This window comes from Vidua macroura, chromosome 11 (assembly GCF_024509145.1).
Source record: "Vidua macroura isolate BioBank_ID:100142 chromosome 11, ASM2450914v1, whole genome shotgun sequence".
Classification (NCBI taxonomy): Eukaryota; Metazoa; Chordata; class Aves; order Passeriformes; family Viduidae; genus Vidua; species Vidua macroura.
In genome coordinates this window covers 22,615,760-22,641,758 of record NC_071581.1, presented here as the reverse complement: position 1 = coordinate 22,641,758, position 25,999 = coordinate 22,615,760, and the positions used below count along the sequence as shown (strand labels likewise).

Sequence of the window (25,999 nt, the reverse complement as noted above, 5' to 3'; positions counted from 1 at the left end):
GAGGTGCTCAGAAACACTTCAGGCAGGTGGCATTTAAACAAAGCCACAGCACCATGAGGAGAAGGAGGAGAGAGCAAACCCTGCAGCTCAGGGAGCACAAAGAACCCTCAGCTCTGCCTGAGAACAGCTCTGATACATGTAATCACATCTCTCCTAATCCAGGTGATTTACATTACACATCCCAGGAGGGCGACCAACACAAAAATCACTTCTACAAGGCTTATGAAAATTAGGTCTTCCTACCTCACTGTGGAAACGTGGAGGTGTCGCAGGATCTGGTGCCGACGAGTGGAGCAGGGGAGATGGTTCCTATTCAGACCAGAAAAAGTCAGTACAAACTCTCCAGGTCAAAGCCTGCCAATAAAAGAATGGGAAGAATATAATATTTTGAAGGATTTGGAGTAATGCAGCAAAAGAAACAGAAGTGTGGGCACAGCATGGAGTCGTTGGTATTTTTTGTGTTCAGTTCCAACTCAGCCAACATTCCCAGCCGTTCCATCTCCTCTGTCACTGAGGGCTGACCTGTAGCACCTTTCTGACAGGTGTACTTTGCCTCCTACTGCAAAGCTGCACCTCCCAGCCTCAGCTTCATAGGGAAAAGACTCTATCAACTACCTGTAGGTGGCTTTGCCCACAGGGACCCCCATGCTCATCTGTACCACAGCCTGACTCAGCCATCAGCAAAGCCAGAAGCTCTGTGGTCTCTTCTGCTCTAACCAGTGCAGCCCAGTCTGGCTGCTCACGTAGCCAGCAGGGGAGCAGAGACATCAGTAAGGAAAACAAACACAGTGAGGAGTCAGGGGAAGCAGCCTGATTGATGGGAAATCTTCTGCTTCCCAAGGAAAGCCCTCCTTTTGGGTGCCCAGCTTGGCACCTGGGTGGGCAGCTGGCCACGAGGTGTCGTGCAAATGATGCCAGGAGGTTTTTGGAACAGGAACTTTCCCATTCCAGTGGTGGCTCTTGCTGCAATCACACATCTGTGGCTGTCAGGAATTTATAACTAGAAATTACAGAACTCTCAGGAAATACTGTTTGCTATTGCCCAGTTTGCTGCTGCTCTGTCTGTGCTCTGCACCTGAAGCTGTGGCTGCCCCTGGATCCTGGCAGTGCCCAAGGCCAGGCTGGACAGGGCTTGGAGCAGCCTGGACAGTGGGAGGTGTCCCTGCCATGGCAGGGGTGGGATGTGGTGAACGTTCAGGCCCTTCCAACCCAAACCATCCTGGGATTCTATGAACACCGTGGGACACAAGCATGTGTGAGACACGCCAGGGGAAAGGCCAAACCACCACACATTCAAAGCTTGGTTTAAACCAACGGAAAAAGGAAGTTATCTGAAATAAAAAAGGTACTTTCAGGAAAATGGAAGTTGTTTCCAAACAATAAAAATAGAAAAGGATATAAACCCAGCACACTAAGTGCAAACCCACAATAAGGCAAGGCAAAACAGGGTCTGGAGAACAATCATCAGAGTTCGTAGAGCTAATAAAAGCTTCCCCAACACAAAAGCAGGAAGCCTGTCTGTCACCCAGAGCTGCTGATAGATGGGCAAGGAGTAAAGGGGGGAATTAAGAAAGATAAGGGCACAGCAGCAAAATTAAATTAATTCCTTGCACTGCCGTTCACTGTGCAGGGGTCAGCAGGGTTCATATGCCAGAGCAACAAATCACCAGAGGCCGACAGAGCTTCCTCAAGGAGCCCAAAGATGAAATTGCTGAACCTTCTTCCTTTGCATCTGAGGACTGGAAGGTGACACATTTTTACAAAAGGCTTTAGGAGTGACCCTGGGAATGACAGACCACCAAGTTTGATTTCCAGAACAGGTAAAAGGATAGAAAACTGTGGGACTGATCAGAATTAGCAGCAATGAATAAACACATCTGGGGCAGAGCCTGGAAGACAAGAGCAGAGTTTATATGTACAGATCCGAGTAGTCTGATGAGGAACCAGCCCTGCTAATACAGGAGATTTCGGCTGATACACTGGAATCTGATTTTCTAAAAGCTTTTCTAGAACATCCCTCACTAAAGGTTCTTAAAGAAACTAAACTGTCATGGAGTAAGAAGGATTAATCTTCCTGTGAATTCCCGATAAAAAGACAGGAAAAAAAGGGCACAACCACGACATTAGCAAGGGATGGAGCAGAAATTCTGCACTGCAGGTAATGAGGGTAACATGCACAGTTTTTCAGGAAAGTCAGGTTTAAGAGAGAGGAGTTCCTGCCAAACCACCCAGAGTTCAGACTGGAGCCACAGTGCCAGTGCCTGTCTGTGTAATGGGCCATATAAAGGGATCCATTCCCTGGCCTTTGGCAGGTGCTGTGAGCCTGGATTCCCCCAGTCTCTGAGGTGGCACTGAGATGTGACAACCATCCTTTGGCTACTACCAGGCTAGTTCCTGGTGAATACCTGACTCCATCCTCTGACTGACTGAAGAAAGGAAGAAAGCTTTGCCATGGCTGTGAGAAATCTCCCTGCAAACACCTCCCACCTCAGAGGATCATCCTCCAAATCCAACTGCAAACGGGATGAAATCCCTTTCATTGTTCTGGGATGGAAGCAGGTGGGCAGAGGTTGCTGAAGCTGCTTTCGACCTGCCCAGAAATGTGCCAGCAAATGGCCCACTGCCCTGCTCCTGTGTCACCGTGGGGGCACAGGCCATGTCCCCTGGGTGGGGCATGGATGGGTGGAGAGAAATGGCTCTGCAGCTGTCACAAAGGGATTGCTTTCTGGAAAGGGCACTATGCTGGAAGGAGCTTGTCCTTCTGCCTGGCCCTGCCAGCTCCTCTCCTGGACTCCAGAACGACATGGGAATCCCTCCTGCCCGGCTGAAGCTGAGAGGGAGCTTCCCCAGCATGGCAGGGAGCTTCCCCAGCATGGCAGGGAGCTTTCCCAACATGGCAGGGAGCTTCCCCAGCATGGCAGGGAGCTTTTCCAGCATGGCAGGGAGCTTCCCTAGCATGGCAGGGAGCTTTTCCAGCATGGCAGGGAGCTTTCCCAGCATGGCAGGGAGCTTTTCCAGCATGGCAGGGAGCTTTCCCAGCAGCAGCTGTCTTGACTCTGCCCCAGCTGAGTTCCTGTACGGCAAAGGAAGAGCATCCAACAAAGGCCACACTAAATTAAACCCGAGTCCTCCTTGCAGCACGGAGACAAGGGGGGGTCCCGACGCCTGCCCAGGGCGGGCAGCACCTGCCCCTGGCGGGCCGGGGCTCGGCGCTCCCTTTGTCCCACCACGTGCCCACATACTGAGGCCACTTGTTCCCGTCGGATCGCAATTAGCACCGTGCCAAATTCCTCGTGCCCCGCGCTAATTCGAGAGGATGGGCATGTCACACCCTGCCAAGAATTACAGCCACTGCCAGCCGGGGCAGCCCGACCCTTTCATTAGGCCTTTGTTTCAGAAGTGAGGGCTCACGGACTCTCTTTCTTTGTTGGAAATACCCGTGGCGGCGCTGGAGGAGGCAGAAGCCGCAGGCCTGGCCCTAAGGATGCCGTGTGTGCGAGTGAGCCGGGCGAGGGGCTCTGCCCCACTCCCTGCTCTGTCACAGAACCCACAAACGTACAGAAACCCGCTGTGTCCGGCGCTGACACCCCAGTGCAGCAGAGCGCAGCGCGTCCCTCGCTCCCAGCCACAGCGCAGGGCCAGCAGCAAGGACACAGCCCTGCCTGCCCTCCCCGGCCACACAAATCTCAATATCTGTATCTTCTGACATTGTGAATGCCCGAGATGAGAGTGGAGACAGCCCCGCTGCCCTGTGTCAGCCCCCGCAGCCAGGCAGCTCCCCGGAGCCAGCAGGGAGGGCTCTCCGGCGACCTCGGGCCGTGCCCAGGGCCAGAGCCAGCCACAGCCTGATGAAAACATGCTCTTTGCTGCTTCTTGTCTCCTGCTGTCATTTCAGCATCGCTCCTGACAGGGTCTAGGGATACCATGATGGTGGCCAAAACATCCACAAATTCTGCTTGCTAAGCTGGTGATGTTGCTGACATTTCTGGGTGGTGATTCCCTTCTGCCAGGTGTTGGCCGGACCAGAATCACGGAATGCTCGGGGCTGGAAAAGGCCCCTAAGCTCATTGAGTCCAGCCACTCCCCAGCACTGCCACGGCCACCGCTGCCCCATGTCCCCAAGTGCCACATCCACACGTTTTTTAAATCCCTCCAGGGATGGGGACTCCCCCGCTGCCCTGGGCAGCTGTGCCAGGGCTGGACAGCCCTTTCCAGGAAGGAATTTCCCCCAGTACCCAACCTTACACAGACTCAGCAGTTTGGCTCCTGAAGGACACGCTGCTTTCCTGAAACCAGCCTGTCTGCAGCACCCAAGGCTGTTGTAACCTGTACACACAGGCTGTTGTAAAGCCTCCATAATTCCAACTGATTCCAAGGAGGATGTTGTGAATTACTGAATTTGTCAGGTTAGCAGCACAATAGCAAACTGTTCAGACAGAACAATGCTTCACAAAATGCAATTTAACTTATTTTCTTAATTGTGGGCTGATTCTGATTTATGCTAATTCATAACAGATTATTAACTCTATTATGTAATTGGAAAAATGACCATAAAACTTTCACAATGCTGGAGAGGTTTTTGGTTATTTGGATTTTCACACTCCACTGCTTACGAGGGCTGGCACACACATGGCTGGGCCCGTGTCCCCATGTCCCCCCAGCACAGACCCACCAATGACTGCAGAGCACAGCCCTGCTCCACGCAGCAAATGAAGCCATTTATCGAGCACTGGGCTTGCTCTGTGAGGGACTGAGAGAGGGACACACATCCTCCGTGGAGAGCCTGAGGCACATCAGGATGTGGCCAGGTATTGTCCCAGCCCTGGAACTGTTCAAGGCCACGCTGGACAGGACTTGGAGCACCCTGGGGTAGTGGAAGGTGCCCATGGCAGGGGGTGGGACAGGATGAGCTCTGAGGTCCCTTCCAGCCCAAACCACTCTGGGATTGCTGCTCTGGTTGCTGGGGCTGACTGGGGCCTCTCTGGGTCAGCTCGGCCTTGGGAAGAGGTTGGACCAACAGCCCCTGAGGCCGGAGGGGAAAGCCACACGTCCAGTATCTCGGGGAGGAAATCCCCCAGCAGAGCACTGCAGCAGGACGTGGAATTGGTACATTTGAAATCCTGCTTGGAAGGTTTTTTACCCCGAGCGTGCATCTGACGGGGCCTGAGCAGGAGTGAGGGGCTGGGTGAGCAGCCACGGTGCAGAGGTGGCTGCTGGAGCTGTAATTGCTTTTCAATGATTGTGTCTTTTCCTGTGGTACTGCTGCACATGGCTGCGTTTTGTACGATACTGAAAATCAATAAAAATGCATGAAAAAATGTTCTCCCACCCCCCTTAAAAGTTAAATAATCTTGTTAGGATTCTGGCACCGCTATTTTAAATCAGTCAGTCTTTGTTTTTCATCCCAAGCCTGAGACTCGCTGGGCTCCCCCAGGACCCTGCTGAGCAGCCAGCGCCGTGTTCCAGCCCGAGCTGACGGCAGGAGAGCCCCTGCCCCCGGACACACAGGACACAAGGTGGTGGCACCTCTGGCACCGCACACACTCTGGCTTCTATGGAGGAGTAGGAGCCAGGAGCGAGACTGATTCTCCCCCCAGTTATGGGGAAGCCTGTGGCAGGAGGAGCCAGAATCCTCCTGCTGCTCTGATGTCCCTCTGCATGGCTCCTCAGGAGCAGTGTAAACACACGTGCTCTCAAACTCACACCGTGTCACCAAAATCACTGGCTTTTGTTTCCTGACATATACAACAAACCATGAAAACACAGAACTTTTTGGGTGGGAAGGGACCTTCAAAGCCCATCTCATTCCACCCCCTGCCCCCTTGCCACCCCTGCCATGGCAGGGACACCTTCCACTGTCCCAGGTGCTGCAAGCCCTGTCCAACCTGGCCTTGGGCACTGCCAGGGATGCAGGGGCAGCCCCAGCTGCTCTGGGCACCTGTGCCAGGGCCTGCCCACCCTGCCAGGGAAAGATTCCTTCTTAATATCCCATCTCTCCCTGCCCTCTGATATGGGAAGCCATTTTCCCTTGTCCTGGCACTCCAAGCCCTTGTCCAAAGTCCCTTTCCAGACCTCTTAAGCTCCTTCAGGCACTGGAAGAGGCTCTAATATCTCCCCAGAGCCTTCTCTTCTCCAGCTGAACCTAAAGAGAATGAAAGTAGAAAAAAACCCCCCAACAACCTATTTACTCTCCACTGCAGATCAGGATTGGGATAGAGATAACGTGGACAATGAGATGAGAACAGGGGAGCTCTGACAGGGCTGCTCACAGCTCCAGCCCAGGAGCCCCAGCTGCTGCTGCCAAATCAGGCAGTGCTGGCAGTGCCAAGGGAATGGCACAGCTGGACAAGGGGCAGGACACTCACAGACACCCCAGCACCCCACCCCGGGCTCATACTGACCTCCTCCCTTTTGGATATAGGGATATGAATCCACTGCTTTGACTGACCATCAAACCCAGACCCTGAAAGGAGTGCTTCATGTTAAATGGAAACATTTCTATTCCTGAAGAAAAACCAAAAATATTTTGAATTTTATAAGAATATTTCGTTTGACACAAGCAAAACTTTTCATCTGGAGTGTGGGGTTTTTAAAAAAGTTCTGTTTCAAAAGAAAACCTTGCTAACAAAATGTAGTGATTTTAATTTTTTTATGATTTTTATAAAATATCTTCACTTTTATTCCATCTCTTCCATTTAACATAGCTTTGCAAACTTTTAAAAACTGTTTTTCTGAAAATAAATTATTTCCCTCTATGTCTGGGTCCCCGCAGGAGCCTTTGCTCCACAGTGAACACACACACGCATCTCCAAGTTCAGTATTTTGTCACATTAGCCTGGCCCCACAGTCTGGAATTCCTCAGGAATTAAAAGTCTTACATAAACACAGCATTTAACTCCATTACAATATAATAATGATTTTTAAACAACGTTGTAATAGGTTCTATAATTTTTTTTAAGTGCATATTATTGTACTGTCACGGTTTCCTTCGCTCCTTAACAGCCCAGTCAAAGCAACAGATACAAAGGTAAACACAACTGGGAAGGTACTGAGCACTACGTGGCCCCTTTCCCAGGTTTAGAACTTGCTTTTCCCAGCTGCCAGCTGCTCCACAGACAGCCCATACTAAATGTGGGACAATTTGTGTATTCTTAAACTAAAATATTTTTCAGTTAAAGCAAGCATAAATTATTTATTCATTTGTATTTGCATTTAAATACTTGAAAAATGTCCAAATTAACTGCTTTGAAAGTTGTTCCAAAATTTCCCCCTAGGCTGTGACCTTGTGGCCAAGTCTAATCTCAAAGCAGATTGCAAGAAGGGCTCCCACTGAACACATCCAGCAGTTCTGATGTGCTTTGCCCAGAGAACCAACGCAGCCATCTGCAAACTCAGCCAAGCGCTGGGTTTGGGGCCCATGCTTGGGGTCCACACAGGGGTTTTCCACCATCTCACCCAAGCTTAGAGCTGATGACCCAAGATTTTGTTGGGAAGGTTTTATTCATCCAACTTGGTGGCTTCCTTGAAGCTCCTGTTCGCAGCCATACCCAGCTCAGCCCTTCGTTAAAAATCCTTTCCCAGTGTTTGTGGTTGTGGTGGAAAGCACCGAGTTTCAGAAACCAGAATTCCGTGGAAAATAGGAACTACATCAGTTTTAACACTCAATACATATTTGTGTCAAACCTGCACTTTGGGGAGCTCAACTCGTAGCCACAACAGGGGTTTTATTTTTATTTCCCATCCCCTCTAAGCCTAACCCTAGCCATGTACCCACACCCAGCTCTGCACCCGGCTGTGGCACCTCACAGCCCGGGCTCACATCCCAGCCTGGCCACGGAGCTCCAAAGCCAAACACCATCTGGGAGTGCTCCCCATGGCAAGCTCAGCTGCAGGCTTCTCCTTCCTTTGTCACAAATCTGGTTTCTACAAAGAGCAGAATTACAGCAGATTAATTCCTTACACCATTCCTCACAAGGAGAACTGCTGAGAGGGAAGAGAGGAAGCCCAGGCACCGCTCTAAGATCTCAGCCAGCTGTAAAATGTCAGGAACCAGCAAGAGAGGTGATTTCCTGACAACATGTGTCCTGATTCCAGTTCCCCCAGATGAGGAGGAGCTCCTGTGCTCATGACTATTCTCCTTTCAGGAACAGAATGAAGAAAACAGATATAAAAGAGAATTCTTACGTGTGCAGAAAAGAACAATAGTCAATAGTTTGTCTGTCAAACCTTTGGTGGAACAGACATGTAATTGAAGAAGTATCTGAGAGGTTTGTTTTACTTAATATTTAAAATTAATAATAAAATTCATTCTAAATCAAGAGAGCAGGATGGACATGGGTTTGGAGTTCCTAACCTAGAAACCAGCTCAGCACCTCACCTGAGTGCATCAGCTCTCTGAGTGTCTCTCAGAGTCTGCAGACTTCCCAGATGGGGAGTATCTCAGGATTTCACCAGTCTGACCTCAGGTTTGGGTCACGGAATGCTCTGAAAAACCCCACTCATCCTTGCTGGGTCCCTGGGCAGGGAGGTGCCCCAGCGAGCCCCGAGCGTGTGGCTGTGCAGGCTCAGGAGACAGAGCTGTGGCTCTGGGGCTGTGGCTCTGGGGCCGTGCTGTCACGTGCCCAGGACATGAACCACGTTACAATGATCACCCAACAAGTTCCTGAAATGGGTGGAAAGGAGCTGGTCATGCTGTGCATGGTGTAGTTGCTATTTCTTCTGTGCCATTTTATAAGAGTGTGTGATTCTTTAATAAAATCTTAAAGGAAACATCCATAATCTTCCCCCTGCCCAAATACTCATGTGTCAATTTATATAAAACAAAACCATTTACTAAGAAAAGGAAAAATATTAAAACAGCCATATAAAGAGCAAAAGAGGAATTCCAGCTCCCTGTAAACTTGAAGGCAGAAAAAAATTATTAAATTCTAATCCTGAACAAGTGGATTGGCTGGTCATTTCTCTGACACAGCTTGCTTGCTTCCTGCCAGCCTTCTGAGGTACTGGACAATCCCAAAGGACACTTGCCCAGAGAAGCTGTGGCTGCCCCATCCCTGGAATTGTCCAAGGCCAGGCTGGACAGGGCTGGGAGCAGCCTGGGCTAGTGGAAGGTGTCCCTGCCCATGGCAGGGGGTGGAACAAGAAGAGCCCTTCCCACCCAAACCAGTCTGGGATTCTGTGATTCCAGAATGAGGAGACTACCAAAGCTTCCACGGCTACTCCAGCCCCTTCTCACTGCAGGTTCTCTGGGTCAGAGCCCTCTGAGACCCACAAGCTCAGCTCCAATTTCTTCTCCTGGCTTAGGGGCAACCTGTGCTCAAACTCAGAAAATGAAAAGCTTTTGTCAGGGAACAGCTCCATGTTGGGAGAGCGGCTGGGGTGCCAGAGGGGAGCAGCAGCCCTGCCCTGCAGTGCACACATCAGTGCTAAATTCCCACCCTTACTCCTTCCTAGAGCAGCAGCAAGCAGCCCCCGGGTCCCTGCCACTTTCCCCCCTCGGGTCATTTCTTGCTCTCTTTTTAACACTCTCTGTCCCCGTGTCCGTGCCTGCAGCTCCTGCACAGCAGCGAGGGCCCAGCAGCAGCAGCGGGGTCCCGGCACGAACGGCCAGAGCCAAGGCGATGCTCCGGTGCCTCGCCGGCTCCGGCAGCACGGATGTGTCTCCTGTAAATAACCCTCGGCTTTCACGTGGATTATTTAGACTTTCTGATGAAACTGCAGAAATGCCACTGCGGCGGCCGCGCGCCCAATCAGGCAGCGGCTCCCTGACCCCGGCCTCTCCGCGGCACCGCTGCTACGAGCTTCAAGGGGAAAAACCCTCCTTGTCTCTCGTTAGCCCTTTTTTTATGATCTAGGATTCTGTTAATAATGACTCCGTGTTACATAAAACAGATACATTAATGTCACCAAGTCCCAAAAGTACTGAATCAAGCTGACTCCTTCAGAAAGGAAGAAAGTAATAGATATGAGCCTTAATAAGAGCACGGATCCGAAGGATGGGAAGGGCTCCACCAAATCGCTTTCTCCTTCCTATTTGAAATGGGGGATTTAAAGGGCCATGCAGCTGGAGAAGATCACAGTCGTGGCAAGATAACTGTGAACATGCCATCAAAGGGAGCAAATCAAACGTGATTTTAGGTGGTGTTGCAAAGGCACGCTCAGCCTGCTCCACCTGCCCGCTCCGCTCCCAGTTGCTAATGGGGAAAGGAGATGGAGAGGCTCAGCAGCCCCACAGCCTGGCACTCACCTTTCATCTCTGGAATGAAAGTGCTGGCTTAGACCAGCAGCTTTGGAGAAATAAGTTGCCTGGACTCAGTTTAGAGGAAAAAGTGGCCAAGTCTTTGACCTATGCACACGGCTGAGATTATTTCTACTCCTCTACAGCTGGAGCAGATGTTACAATTAAAAGCAACACCCAGTGACCATTAGTGCTTGACAAATATTAAAACAGAACAAAACCTCTAATCAGAGGGATGAAAATACTTAAGTGGCAAAACTAGTCATGTCTGAAAGCTTCAGAAAAGAAAATGCAGGACAGTCTGACCAAGTCGTCTGCAATGGAACGTGACACAGAAGAGAGGTGTGATCAGAATCAAACATTGGTGGTCTCACACGGATACAGGGTGCACACCTGGGTGGCAAAGTCCCTGTGAATTGTGCCCAGGGAACATGAAAATTAATTAATAAATCTGTAAGCTGTTGCAAGTAGTTTAAGGAAAAGAATATGATATAAAAACCAAAGTTACGTTTGCTGAATCTTGTTTTGCTGGGCACCCACCAGCCAGAGACAGGGAAGGTGTGTGGATTCCCACCTTGGTAAATTTGTGAAAAGGTAAAATCCTAAGGCCAAGATGAGGCTATAAACAGAGCGTATTTTGTAGAGTGGCACCAACACATAAGGCTGGATTTGGCAAAATGAAAACACAAGGAGGAAACATGAGGCCTGATGGGGCCCTGGGGGGTGCTCCAGAAAGATGGAATCAAGGCAGGAAAGAGCCACCAGCCCACAGAGAACACAATATCCACAACAACTCAGGATTTACCTCGTGTAGATATGTAAGGAACAGGGGGAAATCTAAATTAATGGCAGAGGTCTGAGTGACAGACTTCTGCTTCCTCCTGTCTCGTGGCCTGCTGAGGCTGGAACCCACAGGAGCGGAGGGATGTCCGTGGGCTGTGCCCAAAGCAGTGAGTGACCACTGAGCAAAGCCAGCAACACACAGAGCCAGGGACTGGGGACTGTGAGACAGGGGAAAGCAGGAAGCAGCAGGTTATTCCTCAGGAAACCTCCAGGCTCCACCAGCACGCCTCCTGTTCCTGGTGTGCACCAGGACTACCTCTCCCAGCACGGCCTGGGAGCAGCTCTACACCAGCACTCAAGTGCCATTCAGACTCATCTGTACAAACAAATCCAAATGCAACTCCCCTGACAGAGATCCTCCCGGGGATTAGGTCTATTAAAATTTGTATTTTGCAATTACTTCAGTTTGCTTTGCTTCTTTTCAAGGTTTTATGCTAAATTACATGGATGGAGGGTCAAGCTTTGTTTAAAAGATCTGGTTTTTCTGGGTTGTGCCATTGTTGGAACAAATTTTAAATCATGTGATACAATCACCTTTTTTGATTGATAGGGTCACTTTTAACCAGCCTATCTGCGTTTAATAGAGCAAAATCTGGCTTAACCTACTAATTTTTAATTTAACAAAAATAAAGAACATTACACATCAGCCACTTTTCCTAATGCCCTACTTACTATAAAATGATCAAACTGGGAGGAGGCTTGTGTTTATGCAGCTCACCATGACACAGCAGGCGCCACCACTTTTGGGGAGAAAAAGCTACATCTCTGTTCGTTCCAAATTCACAGAGCAGCTGTACCCGTTCTGATCTCAGAGTGGTATGAGAATTCATTTGTGAACAACCAAAAGTATAATGTAAGTGCTAGGTGCAATTATTTCAAGCACTATCTCATGACGATGGCAGATAGGAATTAGACAGCAATGAGACCAAAACTGTGGTTATTTCATTATTGCATAGACAATGCCAGCCCTCAAAGCATGCTAGGCATTTTCCAGATCAGAGGAAAGTGTGATCCTTGCTCTGAGAGTGCCTAATCTAAAAAGTCAAAGATGAAAAGAGGGAAAGGAACTCTGGACACAAAGGAATCTATGTAGTGACAGGTCCTAGCTTGTTATTTTAATTAAAAATATGCTAAATCCTTCTTTTTGCCTCTTTCAGCCCTCTCATCCTGGCTCTAAGCTTCAATTCCAGTGTCCACATAACCTCCCTAATCATCCACTGCTCCCTCCACATAAAGGAGCTCTTTGGAGCTCTGTCAGTCTGGGAACAGGGTATGTGGCAGAGAGTGACACTGGGCATGATGACAGATCCCAAAGACTGGAAATCCAACAGATCCAGCCCAAATGTGCTTCCAGAGAGCCATGCACATCCTGCCAACAGGGGCCTGGAATTCAGAGGCTTCTTGTGATTGACAGGGAGTAAAATGAAGAAAAGTCCCCAACAGTTGCTGCCTTGCACCTGCATCTGGGCACAGCTTGTAAAGGGCATCCACTGCCCTAAACCTGCCTCAGAGGACCATCAAACCCCCCGAGCCCAAGACATAAAAACCTACTTATCAATGATTACAGAGTGAGCCAGCAGTGCCATGCTAGTTTAAATCTTGCCCAAGAGTTTTAGTGGGGCTCAGAGGTCCCACTGCCACCTTCCTGTTGGCAGGTCTCCAACTTGAGGCAAACGTCCCCTGGTGCCGCTGCCTGCGCCCCACTCCCTGGCCCCTGGAGCCCCCTGGATATTCCTTCAGATGTCTAACAAGCACTGAACACAACTGAGGTTTAGAGAGAGGCAGAAATCAATACAGCAGCTTCCAGCAGGCACGCTGAGGGATTAGCTGTCCCACGAACAGCACCGGCGGCTCACTGGGAGAGTCATGACTCCGAATAGAGCGCGAGGTTTATGAGGCTGGGGGCAGCCTCCGGCCTTGATAACCTCCAGCTGCCTGGAGGACAAGTGGGCTGTGGAAACGAGCGCCCTCGGCATCCCTGCCCCAGCAGCAGCAGAAGCAGCAGCCCTCGGCAGCGGGCAGGGCAGCAGTGGTCACTCTGAGGTCACTGAGCACTGCCCGGCCATCGGTGCTTCCCACACCTCCACTGCAGCCAGGTGACGAATTTTGGCTCTGGAGCTTGAAAGGGAACAACCCAGAAAGGCTGGGTTCCCCCTGGAAGTGTGCAAGGCCAGGCTGGGCAGGGCTCGGAGCAACCTGGGATAGGGGAAGGGCAAGGGGTGGAACAGAATGAGCTCTAAGGTCCCTTCCAACCCAAACCACTGCATGATTCCATGATTCCAACCCAACAGCAGCAAATGGCAGGCAAGGCAGTGGCACAGGTGAAGGCAATGAGATAAATTCTGGGAAACTGCTGAAAAAAACATGGAAAACTGCTTGGCTTGTACCACCACCAAAGGAGGCCCCACAAACCTCTAATAACAAGATACAGGATCCTGTGTCACTGCTAGCAAGTTCCTCTGTCTTCAGAAATCTGAACCTTTGGGAGTTGTGCAAGAAGCAGAGGCAGGGTTAGGACAACCACCCAGAGAACAGTTGCTATTAGCTTAGCTAACATCATCTGATTTTATGTGGGTTTACGAACTGAATATTTGTTGCTCCCAACTGCTCTCATGTTTACTATGGTCACTGTGTTGGAACTCTGAAAGTTGTGAGTTTGTCTTTAACTGTCAAAAATTGTGAGAAAACATGGACTCCAGAGGAGAGGGAGCGGGAACCAATGTCCAGAAGGTCTGCAAGAATTAATGAGGTTTTGGTACTATATTTGTATCGTTTGAGAGGTCTTTAATGGCCTCTGAGATTTCTAACATTTCTGGTTTACCACCCTGCAGGTTTCTGAGAACCCCGAGTGAATAAATGCTCAGGCCCTCCCTCCTAGAGCCGACACGACCGGGAACCTCCTCAGTGGGAGAGTCAGGAGTCCTCATTTGCCCCAGAATCCGTGGTGGAAGCCACGTGCCCCCCCCCGGCCCTTCTGGGGCTGCCCCGCGGGGCAGCATGGTGCAGCCGCGGGTTCCACCTGGCCACTGGCCGGCCCCTGGCCCTCGCCCGGGGCTGGGAGGGTCTCGGCGTGGCCGAGCGAGGTCAGGCAGCCCTGCTGTGGCCATCGCTGCGGGCGAGGATCAGCCTCCAGCGTCGCCGGTCCCCTCACGACACCGTCCATGTGTCCCCCCGCGCCCCGGCTCTGCCTCAGCCTCAACTCCGAGCGCCCCGCTCGCCGCCAGCACCGTGACCCGGAGCTCGGTGTGCCCCCGAGCCTGGTGTGCCCCCAGCCCGGTGTGCCCCCCGAGCCTGGTGTGCCCCCGAACCTTGCTATGCCCCCCAGCCCGGTGTGCCCCCGAGCCCAGTGTGCCCCCCAGCCCAGTGTGCCCCCCAGCCCGGTGTGCCCCCCAGCCCGGTGTGTCCCCGAGCCCGGTGTGCCCCCCAGCCCGGTGTGCCCCCGAGCCCGGTGTGCCCCCCAACCCGGTATGCCCCCCAGCCCGGTGTGCCCCCGAGCCTGGTGTGCTGTCCCGCAGCCCCGGCTCCCGGGCAGGGTCCCCGCACGGGCTCGGGCAGGGTCCCCGCACAGGGAAGGGCAGGGTCCCCGCACAGGGAAGGGCAGTGTCCCCGCAGTGTCCCCGCACAGGGAAGGGCAGGGTCCCCGCAGGGTCCCCGCACAGGGAAGGGCAGGGTCCCCGCACAGGGAAGGGCAGGGTCCCCGCACAGGGAAGGGCAGGGTCCCCGCAGGGTCCCCGCACGGGCTCGGGCAGCGCTGGCCCCGCCCGGAGCGGCCCCGGCTCCCGCGCCGCGCTCTGACCCCGCCGCGCACGGCGCCGTAAATCTGCTGCACCTGATGGGAGATGGGCTTTTTAGGATCTCTCCGGGTGCTCTGAGGTAGCACTTCCATGAACTCCGTGCCACAATAAATAACGCTACCTGCAATATGTCTTAGGGAACGTGGCAGCAGCCGCTGTCCTGCCATGAATTTTTATTCTTTTGCCGTCTGGAAGATAGATTCCAGATACAGCATTTCCCCGCACTTAGTGTCAAATCTCTTTACCCCTTTGCCCCGACAGAATGACAGGGACCACAAATAAAATAAAAGAATAAAAAAGAAGCATGGGAAAAATGGCCTGAGAGCAGAGGGAAAGCACTAAACTCCCTTCCCTCTGCAGCTGAGCAGCCTCAGATCTGACAGCCGTGACTAGGGCAGGGGCAGTTGGAATGGGAAAAGGCAATTCTTATATGCTGCCAATGAGATTTCTGCAGGAGGATTCCACAGAAAGGAGTACAGAGATGATTTTTTTCTGAAGAATATAATGTATGCAACAGCGGAGATATACAGAAAAATGGGTTTGTGTGCCGGCCCAAACTGCCGTGCCAGGGATGGGGAAATGAAGTACTAACCCAATAAAGGGATTTTTAAAGATAAAACCTTTTTGATTATAAAGAAAAGGGTCACATGCAATGACTAACAAAATGGTCTAAATATTTGCAAACCTTGACCTGTAGATCTGATACCAAGGCCGGAGTGCCAAGCAGGAATGCTGTAACAATTACCAACAAGAATACCGGGGAAAAAATGCATGGAAGTGGCACGAGGATGCTGCCAGGTGCATTGGCATTGCTGAGAGCCAGGGTGCAGGGCACCCCGCGGGGCAGGGCAGGGCTGGAGGGGGCAGAGCCCCATGAAGCAGCTGGACACGCTCTCCAGCCAGGCTGCAGCGACACCGGAGCTGTGCTGCCCCGCAGGGAGACCCAGCGGCGCCGAGAGGAGCCCTGGAGCCCAGGAGAGGCCAAAGCCCAGTCCTGCAGCAGGGCAGCAGCACCCGCAGGGGCTCCTGCAGAGGAGGACGCTGCGCTGACCCCGAGCCAGAAGCGCCCCGGGGTGTGCCGAGGGACACGGGCAGCGGCTGCAGGGAGCCGATCCCACCCGTCTCCTCTGCTCGGCACTGCTGAGGCTCTGCTGGAGCGTGGGCTCCCAGTGCAGGACACACGCGGGCGTTCAGGCTGGACAGGACAACATCCAGAGGTGCCTTCCAGCCTCAGCGAGTCTGAGACCGAGCCCAGGACCAGGCTTTGCTTTCTGGCTGCCACACATCAGCAGCTGAGCAAACCACCCACAGGACTCACTTAAAAAAATCCCAAACGCAGGCAGGTAGAATATTATTAGTTGTACAATTCCTTTGGGACTATGAGAAATATCTGCTCAAACAACAGGATAACAGCTGGAAAAACTCTAGAAAAGGTAAACAGCTCCAACTAGCCAGGAGTTAATAGTGCACAGGGCTTTCTTCCTCTCAGTTTCCCTCTCCCAGTTCAATGCCTTACTGAAAACCAACATCATGGCTCTTTTCCACTTTGAGTATCTGGGCTGCAGTGCAATCTTGTCTGAATTTGAAGACATTATTTTACTTCCTTCCTTCACTCTGATGAAATTACCAAATTTCATGTCTCTGACATCCAGAAGATATTAGGGTCAGCACTCCAGTACCCTCCCATCAATACACACATCCAGTTATAACACACAGTAAGGCAAAGACCTCATTGTTCTGCCACCAAGTCACCATGGCCCAGTGTTCAGGTGAAGCTAGAATCCATGGATGCCCCATGAAATGTCCCCTTTAGCAAGTGTGAGCCCAGTTCACATCAAAAATGAAGACCCAGTGGTTGAAACACAGCTACACAGCTGCCCTTACATCTATCCTCTTCCTATTTCCACTTCTCAAATTGAACTTTAAACACTGGAACTAAGACTTTGCAAAACATATATTTTACTGAGCAACAGCTGCTCAAAACCAGCCCCCTGAAGATGTCAAATGACACTTTTGCCATACAGCAGAGAAGTGAGGAGATTTACAAGGTCATTGACAAATGCAAGTATTGATTGAGTATTAAAGTGTCTTGTGATTAATACAGCCTTCGAAGTAATTAGTGCAGAAGATCTCTTATATCTCCCCATGTTTAAATAATGTATCTGTGAACATACAGACCCCCTGTCAATCACTCTGGCTGAGGCCAAACACCATCTCACCTGATAACTCATTTGGAAACTGGGCTTCCTGCCTGTTCAGTCTTTCAAAACCAGCAGCTCTCCCCTAATTGCCTGGGGTGACCTATATTTAGAGCCTTGCAGTTCACTGGAAGGATGGAGAGGGAGGAGAGAGCAAGGGGAAATGCTGAAGCACCTTATTCCTACAATGGCACAAAACCCCAGGAGAAATTCAGAGGCACTGAATGGAAATGACCTGATTGGAAAGGTTCTGGCTCTCTGAGGGGCTCCACAATCTGGATTTAAACAAACTCTCCAAGCCCTTCTTGGTTACTCCTGGGAGTAACTTCTGCAGAGGGAAAAACCCCAGCTGGTGCCGAGGACTCCCAGACTGCAGCTGGCAGTCCTGGTGTCCCTGTCCCAGCTCTTGGTGCCCACCAGAACAGCCTAAATCCCCCTGAACCGAGGTCACCAGCAGGAAGATCAGGCTGCCAGCAGTTCCTACAGCTACGTCTGAGTGTTCCTAGAGCAAGCTGGCACTTACTGCTCCCCTGGATCCAGGATGGAAACATTCTGCTTGAAATGCCACTTTAGGAAAAGATCAGCTTGACACCTTCTGGGGATTTTGGAGCCCACAAAGCACCAGGTACTTATCTAATGTCTTCTTAATCCCTCTCCTACCACTTTCTAAGCAAATGCAATCACTTGGTTTCTCTGAAGCACGCTTTGAGGTCATTAAACATTTACTGCTTATTGGGTAAATATGGCTCCATGAAACAGTCTCCTTCCAACTCAGCCATTTCTGAGTTGCTGTTTGATTCCAGGTTGGAAAAAGCCAAAAGCTGAACTGTGACCCCACCAGCATCTCGCTTGTACACTTTCTACTAACAGAGACCAAAGACAGGTGTAGGATATACAAATATTCTGGAATTCTGCTAACACTGCACACTTCCTTCCTGGCCAGTGCCAGTGGGTGCAGAGCTGCAGCCACTCCTGGTTGGGAACCCAGCGTAGGTGGATGTCTGGAGAAGGCACAGCCCTCAGCTTGCATGGCCTGTTGCACTTTCTGAGGTTAAAACGTGCAACAAATGGGAGTTAATCAGCCTCTGACCTGAACAAATCAGAGCAACTCCTAAATTCAGAGGGAGCAAAAAGAAGGAAAATAATCCTTCTTCTTTTGAAGACAGTGAAAGAAATCCAAATCTGTGACTTCACAGAATCACAGACTGGTTTGGATTGGAAGGGACCTTAAAGTTCACCTAGTCCCACACCTCCCACTGTCCCAGGTGCTCCCAGCCTCAGTGTCCAGGCTGACCTTGGGCACTGCCAGGGATCCAGGGGCAGCCACAGCTGCTCTAGGCACCTGTGTCAGGGCCTCTCCATCCTCACAGGGAAGGATTCCTTCCCAATATCCCATCTAACCCTGCCCTCTGGCAGTGGGCAGCCATTAAAGCTGGGCCTTTTGTCCTTCTCTTTAGATGAAACACTAGAAATATTCTTCTGCCTTTAGCGTTCATCTCACTTTCTTTTCTCTCACACCTGCTACTGTCCCATAACTCATGAGCCCCTCTTCCTTCTCCTCTTTCAAGTTATTTATTATGACTATTTAACCAGCTATTGGTTCAACACACTCCGCTCAAATATTCATCATTTGGTTCTCTGGGTAAACCGTATTTAATCAGCACAGCACAGAAAACAGTGTAATTATAGATGCCGGATGCCATTACATTCAGAAGAAATTAAACCTCATCTTAAGCTGTCCAGTGGTGCCCTGAGGAAAACAGGCTGCATGGTGGGAAGGTGACCCAGAGGTTAGTGCCAGATGTGCTTTTAGGTCCTCCAGACTCAAGAAATACTGAGGGTGGGGAGGCACAGAGGGAGAAGGAGAGAAGCCTTTATAGACAAAAAACCAGAACTTCTCATGAGGAAGTCAGTAAATGCATCTCTTTTTCTGAGAATACGGCAGTGCCTGTTCCACTTTATGCCAATTACAGCACTTCTAACGAGGTTTTTTTTTAAGGTAAATAATTCTATTTTAGTAGTACTAATGGAAAATGCCTTTACTGATCAATAAAGTCCAAAAAGTTATTACAGCAACAACGACGCAAGAAGATGCTCAGAGGAAGCAGTGGGACAGACTCCTCCAGCCGGCACAGAACCACTTAAAACTCAACATTACCCCCAGCTAAAGCAGCACAGGTTAGCCAGGCTGTGGCAGGACGTGCCAGAGGAGACCTTGCCCCTGTGGACTCTGTCCATCACCTGCCAGCAGCAGCGGCCCCAGCTCAGCCCAGCAACGCCCAGAGAGTCCCAGAGGGGGAGGGGAGGCATTGTGGGTTTGTTTTTTTTTTTTTTTTTGCTAATAATACATCTGAGGTTCAGATAAGTAACTAAGAGGAAGGAGAGCTCCTTCTAGTCCATCCTGCTGCTGACAATTAAGAAACCTCAAAGTAATTTTTGAAAATGTCAGCGTCTCATTTAGCAAAGGGATAAATAATGAATGAAGCATAATCACTGTCCTGCGCTGGTGGTACAGCTTCGCGGTGTCATTAGTAAACTAACGGTATAATATCTTCGTGTCACAGTTTAATTATATCTTGTAATTAGTTTCAGCAATGGATTGCACAGAGTCAGGCCCCCTGAGCTAAACAAAAGGTAATAGAACTTTCAGAGTCCTCGCATAAATCAATTATGAAAGTGTCCTGTGTTATTTGAGGCTTGTTTGCTGTAATTTTATGCACAAAGAAGAGATGATCCCTGCTGCCTACGGAGGGCGATTCACCTCACCAATTGCCTGCCTAAATGAGTGTGAGTGCTGAGGGCAGGGGCTGCTGCCAGAGCCCGCGGGGCGAGCTCTGAGTGCCAACGAGCCGGCCTGGCTGTCAGCACCACAGACACGGGAGCCCCGTCTGCACCCACGGGGGAACAGGAAGAAATTCTGCACCGTGAGAATGGCGAGGCCCTGGCACAGGGTGCCCAGAGGCTGCCCCTGGCTCCCTGCAAGTGTCCAAGGCCAGGCTGGACGAAGCCTGGAGCAGCCTGGGACAGTGGAAGGTGTCCCTGCCCGTGGCATGGGGTGGAATGGGAGGAAGTTGAAGGTCCCTTCCCACCCAACCACTCTGGGATTTGATGACACGCAGACACAGTAGGATGGCACCATGATCCTCCTGCTGCTGGTGCAGATGTGCTCTAGGCCAGCACCAGTGATGAGCACAGCTGTCCTGTGTCCAAAGGTGCACATTGTTGCATTTGTGTTCACTATCCCAAGCAGCATCCAAAGATCACCTCCACCTGCCTCTCCCTGTTCTTCACCCAGAGCGAAACTGCCCTGTGTGTTCGGATCTGATCTCCAGTTTGCATCAGCACATCAAGACAGATTAGTTATTAACAAAATATTTTTCCCTGAAAGAGTGGTCAGGCACTGGAATAAGCTGCCCAGGGAGGGGTTGGTGTCACCCTCTCTGGAAGTCTTCAAGAGATGTCTGGATGTGGCACTTGGGATGTGCTTTAGGGGTGGTTGTGGTGGTGTTGGGGTGATGGTTGGACCTCATGATCTTAAAGGTTCCTTCCAACCTTTATGATTTGGTGAAGATCAGCCACCAGCAGCAGTTCCTGGCCCAATGACTCTTCAACCATATTTGGGGCTGTTCTCCTGCTTCATTCCTGACCTCACTCATCTGCTGCCATGGCAGAGAATCACACAGGAGGGTCGTGCTAGAACTGGATCCAGGCAGGCTGAGGGGTCCCTCGAGGTTACCCAGTTGTACTTGCAGTGGATCAGAAGGTGCTGCCATCCCACATGCTGCTACTTGAGCTCTGGAAATTCTACAGGAGACACCCTTTTCCTAAGAGCTCTTTATGCCACACCAGGACTGTGGATAGAACATTCCATACCTGGGAAGGGGCTGGGAATGATCCCCACCATCCCAGTCTCTATGTTCTCACGTAGTTTCAGGGGAAAAAAAAGTTGAATTACTGGAATTTAATGTATAGAATAACATTTCACAGTTCAGGCTTAATAGCTGCATTTTATTTGCATATTTTTTCTCAGTCTTCTGAAGAGTCCTACGTATTCCATCAGCATTCCTGTGCGTAGGGATGCACACGCGAGGCTCTCACTGCTCTCATGTCTGAGTGCCTGAATCATTTATCTTTTCATGTTGTTCCTCTGCCCCCACTGCTTGGTGTTGGAAGCTGCCTATGTGACGTGGGATGGAGAAGGTGGAAAAAAACCCCCTAAATAAAATGAAACCTCTCAGTGTGTCTAATTTTGGCCTACTGATATCTCCAAAAGCAAAAAGGGCTCACAGCAGCAGCAAAGGGCTGTCCGGGGGTCACCCAATCCACAGCTGAGCGTCTGGGACCCCACTGCGGGCAGCAGAGGGGAGTGTGGAGAGGAGTCTGAAAGGTGCCAAGACGTGTAATTGTCTCAGTCCTGATCAAGCTGCAGAACACACCGGGGTCCTGCTTCAAAGCCCTCCTCAAGTCTGCCTTGAAAGCGAATCCTGTGGCACGCTGGCCTTGCTGTTTATACAACAACTTCCAGGTTTAAATGAAAAGCTGCTTCCCAAAGCAGCCTGAATCCTCCCATTGTGAGCCCTTCAGCAGACTTAACAATAGGAAAAGCACCGAGTAGGAAAAAAAAAAAGAGGGGGGGAAAGGGAAAAAAAAAGTCCAGTCCTCCGAGCGGTGCTGCAATCCAGCCGGTTGCCATGGTGACATGATGACTTGTTCACATGGCAACATACCTTGGGTCCACTATTAAAATGATGAGAGCAAACTGGGTTGCACCGAGCACAGCATCCTGCGTGCTGGAGCAGCCGCGAGCTGCGGCCAGCGCGGGAGGAGGGACCCGCACAACAAAGGTGGAGAGGGCACTTCTGGGGGGCAGGGGAAACCGAGGGGATAAACTGAGCTCTAGATGCGGATCGGAGATGAGTACCCGCTACAGAGATGACAAACTAAATTTTGCTTGGATATCAAATCTGCCTTTGGAAGCCAGAGGACGTTTTCCGTACGTGAGTGGCATCACCCAAAGGGCACTGAACTTCTTTAGGATGTGACCTCAAGGAGCCATGGCAAAAAAAATGAATTGGGAAAGGAAGGGAATCACTGGAGACCCCATCAACACAAAACCAATTGTGGTAAAGATAAAGCTTAAGAAATAGCTGCTGCAGCAGTGAACTGCAATCATGTAGTTTGTAATTTACATTAAAATCCCAAACAACTAGCAAGTGGGAAATTGTGCAACATCTATTTAGTCACAATGAATACCCAAGATTATTAAGAAGATATCCCTGATGTCATGTTATTGGTGTGTTTTCTGCAATTCTTTTAATTTTAACAGATTTGCACCTCTTCCTGATAGCACAGAAAATTGTGATACTGCTGGGGAGCTCATCATCCACTTGTCCCTCGTTTAGATGAAGGACAGGATGAATCTCTCTGGTTTATGAAGCATGTGCATCATACAACAGACATGAGAAAGTCTCTTAAAATATAAAACATGGGGGGAAATACCCATAATCCAGATTCTGTTTTAATTTAATTTGCAGAATGAGGATGCAGTGAGGCTCACCATGGGTGAGGAGGTGGCTTTGGAGTCACCCATGTGAGTCCCCCGCATGGAGGGCACGGAGGCCCCAGATTTTAGCAGATGTAGGAGCAGAGGAGGAGTCACTTAATCTCTGTCACTGATGAAACAACAGCTTTGTCCTGCTCCCCAAAACACAGTGAACAATAATGACCTCGCAAGGATGCTAAACTGCATGTGGAAGGGAAGAAAAGCAACCTTCTGGTGTCCATCAAGCCATCACAACGGCCACACTCGCCTTCCCTCCTGAGGACCAAAACAGCTACAAAGTGCCTGAAATCATTAAGCAGCTGAAAACGCCAGAGGTGGGCTTGGGCCAAACCTCACGGCATCAAATACCAACCCCTCACCATTCACTTGCTGTTCCCTTTTTCTCTGCACACACCTGTACCCGTGAGGTTTGAAGTTTGCCTGTGCTTGCGAAGCCCAGAGAATCCTACACGCTTCCCACCCAGAGGCTCCCTATCCACCCACGGGCAGCCAGGCAGGGGAGGATGGCAGCAGCTGGGAAGGGCATGCTGGCACACAAAGCCTGTGGAGTGCATCTGTACATCTGCACAGCCACAGCTCCACGTTCGCTGTGTGGGAGCTTTTCAAACAACAAAGGGATTCTGGTGATCTAAGGTAAATATCATATTTTGCATGAGTCAATATGACAGTGCTGGCAGGAACACAGAGGTAAGGGGCTGGTCTGGAAGCAGTCTGGGAATCTAACTTCATATATTGGAAGGCCTCATTTTTATTGATAACACTTTAGTCGATAAACTCAACAGTTTAAATGAACTTGGAATCTTTCAGTGTGACTCAATGCTTTAATGTCCAGTACAGGAGGTTGTAGAGCAGAAATCAAGACTATAACTGACCAGAAAAATCTAAAAGCAACAAACAGGCTTCATGGTTCCATTTTGTAAAGACTGATACTGAGCTGGAGGAAATATACCCTCAGTATTTATTTCAGTTGGTCTAATTCAGACTTTCAAAGTGCTCACAGGTAGTCTTTTGCAGTGCTTTTCTCTCTCATCTCTTGCTGCTTCACCCTGGCATATTCAGAAATGTTTTGCTACTCTCCACATCCCACTGGCACCACATACAGCTGCCCAATCCCTCCTTAAAAGAGCTGCTTCTACAAATTGCAATAATCTTACATTTAAAAACTAATAACAATTCCTATAAAGAGCAGAGAAAGGGAACTAAGTTCACCTATCCCTAAACTTTTGAGGATAAACCTAACTTTAGAAATGAGATTTATCTGAGGAACAAATCAGGAAGAATTTTCAGCCACTTGCAGGAACTTCATTAAGGAAAAAGGAACCTGCAGGTTTGCCAGAGAGCCAACAGGTGTTTAAACAATTCCTACTACCTACACTCTCACGTCGACTTTATTTTCAAGTTTCACTCAATGATGGAGTTGTTCCTCAGCTCCTTGTGTGCTTAGCCATTTAATTAAAGCAATCCATATTGAATTCATGTCCAGATGCCTTGACCAGCAGAGCCAGATCCTCATTGGCATGCCAGCTGCTCAAAGAAGAGCACAGCCCCTCGCATACTAATCAGAGGGGAAGGCAGTGATTCATCAGCCCGCGATACTGCTTCAGCATCTACAAGCACTTATGACATGTAATTGCTGGTGCATAAGCAAGCCAGGCCACATTAAAAAGCCCACAGATAGTCAGAGATAAAAATTAATGACTTTTGCTTTGTGTAATCCTGCCTGTGTTGGGGGGAGGGGACGGAGACTGGGATTAATGGACAAATGTAAGGAGGCACAAAGGAACAAAGAGTTTCTTGGCCTTGTTTACATATTGAACAATAATAATAAAAGAAAAGTGACAAGTTATGGGAAAGGCAAGTGTGAATTTTCGGCACGAGTGAGTTGGAAGACTGCTTGCAGTTCATTATGGATGCAGAATTTCCATACTCATTATTCTGAAACAAACCTCCTCGGAAGGCCCTTCTGGGAGCAATGGCAGCAGTTTTTATTATTCATCTTTGGCTGGTACTGAGGATGTCATTAGAAGAGGCGCACGGCACGCGGGCCGGGGGGGATCGCCGTCTGGGGAGGAATAGCTTATCCTGCCCCGGCCGGCAGCCACGCAGCCGGGCCACCGTGGCACGGCTGGAAAAGCAGCCAAGGACAGGGAGGTAAATCAAGGACAGCAGACAAAGACATGATGTAATGCACCCACAGCAGAACCTTCTGCAGATCAAGGGCTCATCAAAATATTCACGCATCAGCACTGTTTTTGAATCTCCCTCTCCCTGCCCCAAGTTCCCTTTCTTCCCCAGTGATGGATACAACCTCGTTGGAACACTTTTGAAAGAAAATGCCATTTTTCTGTCTTGTTTTTTCTTTAACATTTGCTTTCTAAAGCTTTGATGAGACGTGAATCTGAAGTCACATGAGCTGGCTTGCCACTTGGAGGGAACAAAGATGATGTGTGTGATCTCACACATAATCAGACTTGGTCTCACCCAAAGCCCACCTCCAAGCCACCAGGCAATATATGCTACCTCAGCAGTTTCCAGGGCTCTACTGAGCTCAGCAGAAACCTGCCCAGGTACAGTAGCAGAGAGCTGGGAACAGTTTCCTGGCATGAAAACTTCCACTTACATGTGCAGCTGCATGTTCTCCAGGCCAGTACCTCCAGTTCACTCCTAAATGCTGGCTCCAGTCTGGACTCTGATTTCCAGTCCACTTCAGCCACGACTCTCATCCAAGAAAGCCAATTTACTACCTGTTGAATGGAAGTTTCTTCTCTGTAGCTGGGAAGAGCTAACTTAGGAATTATGGCATTATCCTAATTGCATGTATCTCAGCACTATGGAAAACTGCCATTGCCATGACAATAGTGCCAAAAAAAGGATGAAAAAAAGTATTCCCTAGTCAAGCATGTTGATCATTTTAATATGCAAATAAAGCTTTCCCACAGAGGTCAGCACAGCTTGACCTGGAGGTGACAACACAGGGGTCTGGCATCCAACGTGGACACGGCGGGATGGGCGTTACACAAGGGCCGTGCTTTGTACGGCACAAATTAATTCACCTTCCATTTGACCCCATCTCCCGGCTGGGAACATCTGTAAAGCCAGTCTGGAGGACTCCTGTGCCTTCCCAATCTTGCACAGCCCTGAGGAGCGGAGGGCAAAGCAGCAGGTCTCAGGAAAACAGAAAATCATTGCTATCGGCAGGTGGCTGAGCAGCCACTCAGAGCCATCACTTGTGTTTAAGCTCTGCTGCGTCCAGCCTTCCCCCTGCACACCTCACTCCTTATGTTTCAGGTTTACCACCTAATTTCCTCTGTTTTGCAGAAATATTTACCGGGTGCAGGTGAGGAAGCAGCAGCTGCAGCTGCAT

The 25,999-nt window shown here is 50.1% G+C and overlaps 1 protein-coding gene across 1 annotated transcript in view; it reads right to left on the bottom strand.

The window, feature by feature from the left end:
• The window catches only part of ZFHX3 (zinc finger homeobox 3), a 447,971-nt gene that overhangs the window by 192,606 nt on the left and 229,366 nt on the right, over positions 1–25,999 (bottom strand). The window contains 1 exon segment of the mRNA XM_053987325.1: positions 244–354. The gene's annotated coding sequence lies outside the window, so the exon portion shown is untranslated.